The sequence below is a fragment of the Mus caroli genome, unplaced genomic scaffold (assembly GCF_978045245.1).
Source record: "Mus caroli unplaced genomic scaffold, Mus_caroli_1 scaffold_6, whole genome shotgun sequence".
Classification (NCBI taxonomy): domain Eukaryota; kingdom Metazoa; phylum Chordata; class Mammalia; order Rodentia; family Muridae; genus Mus; species Mus caroli.
The window spans coordinates 146,668,964-146,678,099 of NW_028227261.1; the positions used below are offsets into that span (position 1 = coordinate 146,668,964).

General features: G+C 39.7%; 1 protein-coding gene across 1 annotated transcript in view; it reads left to right on the forward strand.

The window, feature by feature from the left end:
• The window catches only part of Ca8 (carbonic anhydrase 8 (inactive)), a 91,621-nt gene extending 82,694 nt beyond the window's left edge, over nt 1–8,927 (forward strand). Inside the window, exon 9 of the mRNA XM_021159978.2 lies at nt 8,029–8,927. The gene's annotated coding sequence lies outside the window, so the exon portion shown is untranslated. The remainder of the gene's footprint in view (nt 1–8,028) is intronic.
• The last annotated feature ends 209 nt before the right edge of the window (nt 8,928–9,136 follow it).

Consider the following 9,136-nt stretch of genomic DNA (forward strand, 5'->3'; position numbering starts at 1 on the left):
TTTGGTTTTGTTTTGTTTTGTTTTGTTTTACGAGTCAGGGTTTCTCTGTATAACCCTGGCTGTCCTGGAACTCACTTTGTAGACCAGGCTGGCCTCTAACTCAGAAATTCACCTGCCTCTGCCTCCCAAGTGCTGGGATTAAAGGCATGCACCACCATGCCCGGCCCTTATTCTAGTGAATTGTAATGCTTGATTTCTTTCACTATGTCTCTTACAATACTAGAGGTAATTCTGAATGTTACTGAATAGGTAACATTCTTACTGAATTCCAAGCCCAGGGTCAGCTCAAGGACTGCCTAGGACATTGGAACATTGGTGGAGGCTAATCTAATCGAAATCAATCCTTAGAGGCACTTATAATAAAACAACATTGAAGAAGAGCACACAGATCCATTCACCGACTAAAGCAAGGGCAGATTTGGAACATTCTTTTATAGGATGCCACAGTTCCAGGAGACTAAAACTTTTCTCCTCGGGACTGGGTCCAAGCGTTTGGGCCTGTCACACGAAGTCACTACTGGAGTAGGTGTGGTACTTACTGTTCTGTTTTTCTGTCTAGTCATAAGCACCAACAGTAGAGCTTGTGGCATCAGTGTACAGGAGATCTCTTTCTAGTCTGTCTAGTTGTTCTCAGATCTTTAAAATTTCCAGTTATACTATAGAATCATTTTATTATAAGACTAGAAGCAACAAAAGAGAGTAACAAAATATGAGAAACGGAAGGAAGAAAACTATCAGAGTGTGGGACTTGTATGACATATCACTTATAGGAGTTTAATTCTTTGTAATATTGAGGACCAAAGGGTAGATATTTGTTGAGTACAATCACTATAGTTTTTATGTTATGGATATTTTAAGGCTATGTTTTATATATTTTGTTATTCATTGTGGATACTTTAGTGGTATATTTGGGCAGAACCAACAGGGGTGTGTCTGGTCAGTGAACGCAATGGTGGTGAACAAGCCACTCTACTGTCTCCCAAACTTGGGCAAATTATCAGTAGTCATTTAGCCTTTATAAATGAAGTGGAGACATCAAGTGGTTTAAGTTCCTCGAGCTGTTTGAGTACTAAGGGCTAAGGACCAAGCTGTTTGTGAGCTTATAAGGCCACGTTAAGTGGATTAGCATTCCTGAAGCAGCTCTCACTGTACCATGATGCTCGGTACACTCCATGTTAACTGTCTTTGTCCATTTTGTTTTCATATTGATTAATGTTTTGTGGAAACATAATTTGTTGGGTTGTCTCCGATGTTCTAATGATCCTTTCATTTAGTGCCTAATAACGTTCAGCTGCTTCTATCTATCTATCTATCTATCTATCTATCTATCTATCTATCATCTATCTATCTATCTATCTATCTATCTAAGTTGTCAATTGTGGTAATTTTATGTAATTTTATGTGTTTCTAGTTTGAATCATTCTTCCTCAGTTGCACCAATGGGTACTCTATAGAATGTTAACTCATTTGCTGTGGTGTCTGCTGTCCTTATTTCTGATGCACTTGGATCTCTGAACGCAGAGGCTAGTTTTCCAGTATCATTCCTTAGAGTATTCAAAAAGTTTGCCACTCCTTTCTCCTCTTTGACATTTCTTTGTTTTCCTTTTTGTAAATAAGTGGCTCTGGGAAAGTCGGATGGCTAGTTGCCATTGCTTATAATAGATACGCATTGAGTTTCAGTCTTTTTCTTTTATGCACTACCGCTTTGAGCTCTCTGAGGTAGGTTTTAGGCTAAAGCTGAGGCAGGTGGGTGCAGCTAAGTTCACATTGAATGAACTTGTACAATCCACTCAAAGATGTGTGCCTAGTGCGAGGGAAAACGGCCACTTAGAAAGGGTTCTTGTTCTTAGCACATCACTATTTCTTTTTAGATTTTTAAGTTAAAACATTTTTTAGATTTATTTATTTTGTGTGTGGAAGTGTTTTGCCTACTCATACGTGTATGTATTATGTGTGTGCCTTGTGCTCATGTATGTGTGTGCACTATGTGTGTGCCTGGTGCTCATGCATATGTGTGTGCTATGTTATGTATCTGGTGCTCATGTATGTTTTGTACTATGTGTGTGACTGGTGTTCATGTATATGTGTGTACTAGGAGGGTACTCTTGGTGTCAGAGGAGGCATTTGGATGCCCTGAACTGACTTTTCTGATCTGCCATGTTCTAGGTCCTCTCAAGAGCAGGTGCTTTTAGCTGCTGGCCATTACAACCCCCATGCCACCATTTCCAAACACTTCCCATCTTGGAGATTTGATTTTGAATTGTTGTTCTTAATAGGGATAATTTTGTAGGTAGTCAGTTAGCTGAGTCAGACTTCTTGTCCCTGAACTCAGCCTCTGACCTTCAGCAGCCTCTGAGGGTCAGGAAGTACACACATGCAATTGTATTGTTCATAGCTTTTCAGGGAATTCCCTAAAGGGATCTGAATTCTCTTCATTCCCTGGGGTGTCTTAGTAAAAGACAAATTAAACTTCAAAACAGGCATGTGAAAGATAACATCTGTTGTAATTATATTGAAAGAATTGATGATTTAACAGACTTTAGGATGCGGTCATACTTCAAGGTCATTATTGTGAATAATAATCATTGAAGAACAGAAAATTCTCTCTACATTTTAGGTTTTTTTTGTTTATATTTAGACAAGAGGAGAGTTGGAAGACATCCCAAAGCAGAAAATGCAAGCCTGATTACCTCTGTTTATTTGTCATTTCTTTAGATTCTTTTACCAAACAGATTCATGTTCTGTTGCCCCGATGATACGGTATCAGAAATAATTTAGAAAATACACAGAATGCATCAATGGGAATGTTTGTCACAAATAATGATCACTGATTGAGCACTGGCATTTTTTAAAACCACAAATCGCATTAAAATAACAGAAAAGTGAATTTCTTTAAGTATACAAACTTGCAAGGATGAGAAAGCAAGAGGAAAGACACAGGCTGCAGCACCCTAGAGGCTGGAAGCACGTGGTGCGGTGGTGATGGGGCGTGGTGATGGAGGTAACAGAGGTTTTAGTGGTGGGCTCAGAGGCCTGCGAATTTGCCTCAGATGCCTCTGGACATTGGAGGAGAAAGAAGCTAGGGGTAGCTGTGTTGGTTGAATACCGTTTAAGAAGCAGTTATACCTTAAAATCCCTTTCAAAGGCCTGGCAGATGCCTTACCTTGTGGAGAGAGTGGTCAAGAACTGATGATAGGGAACTTGGCTGCCTCACTAAACCAGGGTGTAGGAGCGAGTTCCCGAGAACTCAGCACTTCTAGTTTCTTCCTCTCCACCTAGGCTCTGGTGCAGTGTCTGGTGCAGCTGTCCAGCTGACCAACAAGGCGCATGCCCAGGATTGCAGTGGCGTGAGATCAGAGACAGAAATCAGTCAGTACAAATGTGAATGAGTTGTATATGAGCTTCTGGAAGAAGGTTCCACAGAGATGCAAATGCAGAGACCGGCTCACTGTGAAGCCTGGCAGGCCTTTGGACTGAGGAGACCTACCTCTATCTGCCTCACAAGTACTGGGATTAAAGCTGTATTCAGCCTCTCAGCCACAAGATATGCTTTAACCTCTTGAAGCAAGTAGGACAATTGGCAGGTAGCATTGAACTCAGCTAATTATAAATATCCAAGATGATTATTCAACTTAGAGAAAGCAACATGCAGGGCAAAAAAATATAACGAAACACAGTTTCATTCTGAATGATATTTATCATTACTATACTAAAAATAATCGATTCAACCAAGATATTAGTATAAATATGCAGGGCAGAGGGTGTAGGGGAATAAAGGGATTGAGAGAAAACCTGCCCGCCAGAGTTCTGGTGCTCTGGGCAGGCAGATGCGGAGACTTTCCCTAGGTGAGTGTCTGCCTGGGTGAAGCCATTGCATTCCAGCTCGCTTGGAGGGTGGACAAGGGGGCAGTCCTAGGTATCAGGTTCTCAGTCTCGGGCATCCCAGACACCGCTGGACACCTCGAAAGAGCTGAGAACAGAATTGGGGGGGGGGGGGCGGCTTGGTCAGCCCCAGGGCCAAAGGGAGGAAAGGACAGGGGGAGAGGGGCGGTGCTGGGTGGTTCCCACTTGGGCGAGAGTCCTTGGTCTGGTCCGTGGCTGGAGCTCGGCCTTCTGGCTGGAGGTTAGACTTGACTCATTAGGAGAAAGCCTATCCCATCGTTCAAGCACAGCAGGCCTTGATGAGCAGAGACAGTCTGTGGTTTTAGAGCTTTATTGTAGAAAGGCAGGGAGAAAGAGAGAAGGTAGAAAGAGGGAGAGAGGCTGCCCATGGTCACTTGGGGGGAGGGGAAGAGAGCTAGAGAGGAAAGTAAGAAAAGTGAGAGCTTAAAGAGGGGGGTGTGTGCAAGAAGTCCTTTTTATAGTGGGCTGGGTTATCAGATAAGTGGGGAGAAGCATACGTGGCTATAGTTAGGTAACTGTGGAGATGGAGTCTAGTCAGAATGCCAGAAGCTTGGGACATTGTCTATGTGACTTACAGTCACAGAATTAGGGAGTTTGGGGGCTCTGTGGTTTCAGGCACCTGTCTCTGGGAACATGGCTCAGTGTTCCATCCCTTATAGAGTTTTCTGCTGGGTTGCTGGGGCAAGCCTCATTCAACCACAATAGGCTGCCCATCCCGGTCCCACATAAATATATTTGCACGGTGGGATGTGGTAAGGATTTATGAACCTGTTTCAGGTGGTGTGCCTTTTTTTGATCAGGGGCTAGGGGGAGACTGACTAGAGGAAAGACCTTCAGATCTTCCCTTGCCATGGGGAAAGTCAAAAGGTAATACTTAAGCAAATTGGATGGTGAACTTAGAGGCTCATGATCTGGGATGTTCATAAAATTTTTCTATGGAATGAACTGATTAGAAAGTTGCTGACGTGTGAGACCGAGGACAAACTTCATAGCAGTTTTACTTATTTGTTTAAAGGGCCTAAATATAATTTTGTTACAAGTAAAAAGGTTAAATAGGAACACCTGCTGCTGTTGTTTTCGTCATACTTTTTATGCATGTGCATGATAGTGCAATATGTCCACCCTTTTTTGGAGCATTTGCTTTGGGTCAGGTAGCATGGTGGGCACTTTTGAAATGGCCCCGATGAGACCTATCATAGTTTCATCCTGTTAGAACTCTCTCTGAAATACAGAAAATTTCAAATATCTGCTACCATGTTGGAAGATAATGAGCTGTGTTTCACATTTATTTTGATGCACAGAACATCAGGTGAGATGTTTTTAAAGCACCAGTCATGATTACTGGTAGGTGGGCTTCCAGCCCAGGGGGGGGGGCAGTATGTTCAACAAATTGTTCCCAGGCAGGATTCCATTCTCATAAACCATGGGAGGCAGGAATTGTGAGCTCAGGCCTCAGAGGGTGCCAGAGATAAGCACAGAGTGCCTCTTAGTTGCTGAGTTCCTTATTAAGAATGGGTCTCACTGCCTGCAACGGACTCATTGATTATGTGAGTCTGACTGGCCGATGAACCCAAGGGATCACCTGTCTCTGCCACCCCAGTGCTGGTTGATAAGTGCACACTACCAAACTAGAGATTTTTACTGGGTTCTGGGAATCAAAGTCATAAACCTCATGCTTGCAATATAAGCTCTTTATCAAGTGAACTATGTCCCGGGACCTAGAAGGTATCATTTGTTGGAACGACACAGATAATGAAAATTTTAACAAAAACAAAACCAAAAAAATGACAGTTATTATTTCTATCGTCCTCTATGGGAAAATTTTAGCAAAGTAAGCATCCCGATTTACCGGCATATCACATACCATGATAAATTAGAATTTCATAGGCATTTGCTGAGAACCTGTCAGTCATGCCCCTGGAGCTTCAGAAACCAGTGTGTTCCAGTGAACATGTAAGCTTGAGGTTATATCACATGAAGCCAGGTCTGGATCCCAGGCTGATGGAATATTACGGGTTCATATTTTGTTAGTTGATATTTGGGATTAAAATTTATTAGAAATTAGGATATTCTTCAAGTAAACTTTTCTTTTATGAACTTCAGATAAAGTCTATAGACCAACCTATCCAAATGAGTTCTATAAAGCTCTGATCCATGAGGAGATCTCTTAAGTCAGTGAAGATTGTCCCCAACCTGAAGATAATGTCCCTTTAGGCATTTACAGTGCAAGTTAGCAAGGACATCCTGATGATTTTGAGTTAAAGAACTCTGTTACCAGAATCTCCATGGGGTTTTGGGACATTTTTTTTCCCCATCCAGCTTTTAGTATTGTTAGGAACACATTTTGGAAAAGATTCAATTTCATTGTTTCTTTTGCAGAAAATGAATGCATGTTCATTAAGTTCCTCTTAACTCTGAAATGTGGTACACTGATTTGATTAGCAGTCAGTTTCATGTATTTTAATTTGTAATCCTAGTGCTTATTGTTGTTAAAATGTGTATCTTGACAATATCTTATTTTAACCTTGAAAAATCAGATTTCTGAGGTTTAATATTATAGATATGATGGGAGGAGTCAGAAGATACTGACCAAAATTAGAAAGTTTAAATTAAGAATGTGTTCAAGAGAATGTCATAGTGACGGTAGTTTAAAGTGATGTTATTATTGGAAAAGGGAAATAATAGATTTTAAGTGTTCTCCCAACAAAATGACAACAGTATGAGGTAATGCATCTACAATTCAGCTTGATTTACCTATCCTACAATATATTTCATAACACCATGCAGTATATGGTTAGTGTGCCAATTTATTATGTAAATTTGAAATATTTTTAAAGTCTGTGGCATGGCATTATTTGTTTGAAATATAGTTTGGAACTATATACCCCAACATTATAAACCTTTGTTTTATAAACTACTTATATGCTTCCATGTATACATTCATGACTTGCAAGTGTGTACAGGCATATGGACTTATAGATAGGAATACCATATGGATAATTCTAATGTATTTTGTTGTGTCAGTGTTTACGGTTTTAACTGTGGTGGTGAATATTCTTGCACATAAGATTGGCCAGGTGGCTTTGTCTTTGTTATAAATTTCTAGAAATATTATTCTTTCTCAAAAAGCGTATTGAATCATTAGCTTTTCTTTGCATTTTGTGGTGCTGAGAGATTGACTACCATACTTGAGAAGTGCTGTACCACTGAGCCATTCCCAGCCTTTGAATGGGCAGCTGTTCTCTGAAACTATGACACTGGGCATCTGCATGCGAGTATCAGTATCGAATCCTAGTAGGCTGTTGGATTCTAGTCTTAGCTGACATATTTTCCCTAAATGAATGTCTTAGTTACTTTTCAATTGCTATAACAAAACACCATGGCAGAAGCAACTTATAAAAGAAAGTATTTAATTTGGGGCTCACAGTTCCAGAGGAAGCGAGCCCATGCTGGGAAGCATGGCAGCAGTCAGCAGGCATGGCATTGTAGCAGTAGCTTAGAACTTATGCCTTGAGATACAACAAGGCAGAGAACACTGAGTATAAAAACTCAAAGCCTGTCTCTACATACCTCCTAATCCTTCCCAAACAGTTTCTCCAACTGGAAACCAAGTTTTCAAACACATGAGCCATGTGTTTGTGGGGGCCATGCTCATTCAAGCAACAGCATTGGGAAACCTGTGGCTTGTGATGTCCCTGAAGTATGTCCAATGTATTATTCTACACTTCACCATGTAGTTACTAGCATCTTTAAGATGCTTTATGGCCAGGAAGAAATGGTTACGAGCCATCATGTTTATAACACATGAAATTGTTAGCAATTTAAAGTCTTGTTTTTATTAAAATTGACATGTAGGTATTTAATTGATAATATAGCTCAAGTATCAATTTAGTTGAAAATATCTGTGACTTTGACATTGTATTCTAACTAAGTCTAACACAGAAATAAAATTATTGTGTCTTTGTTAGAAAATTGCAAACAGATTGCAAACCTGTGAAGATATTTTAAAATTTCTGCATTCTCTCATGTTTAATTTCTACTATCTTTAGTTGGATTTTAGAAGGGCTTTTCAGATGCTATGGAAGGATGCAAATAACCTAACTGCTTTGTTCTCTTTGCCTGAAGGAAGAAGACAGTGGTCCCACGGAGTCCTTTGATGAGGAGTGGCAGCTTTGGTTTAACCCTCAAGCCTGCATTATCTTCAGTTACTGCAGTGTTGATGGATATCTGTGACCATTGTCTATATACATGCTGTTATGAAATATTAGAAGTGGCTGTTCATTGTAAAGAAACACAGTGTGTGTTTCTGGAATTCATACTTTTGCACATACTGCTTGCTGCTTATGTGTAGAAAGAATGAAAGTAGTTTTCAGGCGTACTAATATGACTGTATTACATATCAATATGTATTATATATCAATATGAGATACGAAAAGCACATTCCCAGAGCCAAGTCATTTATTCCCTGTCTGTATTAGAAAAGCAAGATGTTTGATCTACATCAGCTTAGAACATCAAGATACAATATGAAGGAGTCATAAAAATTATCTTGTGGTTTTTTTTGCAATAATTGCACCAAATTTAATGTCAAACTGGTTTGTCATGGAAAAAATTTTGAAGTTAATGCAAAGATACTTTATATATTATTTTTTAAAAAGAATTTAATTGAATCTAATATAATTATGGCATATCTGAATGTATGGCTTCTAAGGAGTTAAGAATAGCATAAAAATAGATAGGAAGAAAGATGGGGACAGCATACCAGTAATAGCTTTGTTTCCATAATAGAAATATAAATCCACTAGTATACTATGTTAATTTAGTATTGTACACTTTTTAAGTCTTCAAAATATGTTATAGACGGCACATCTGTAGTGGGGTAAGAGAAGGGTCAGCCATACCCTTCTTTTCAATTAAGCTCATCTTCAGTCATATCTCAGTTCAATGTGACAGAATGGTGTAAAATGGTAGAGATAATGGAAGAAATCAACTACTTCCCAAATAAATTTTATTGACTGTTTTAATTGTTGCACTCTCAATTTGGAGGGCTTGTGTGCTGGTAGCTAGAATAAGCACCCATTCAGAGGTTTTAGATCTGTTGGTAAAGGGAAACAATACAAAAAAAACCCATAAGAGATCTCCCTGAAAATAGAAGCAAAGGAAGTTCAACATAGAGTCTTGGGCAGGAAGGAAAACTAGAGCCATTGTCATGAGGGAAGTGGGATACAGGAAG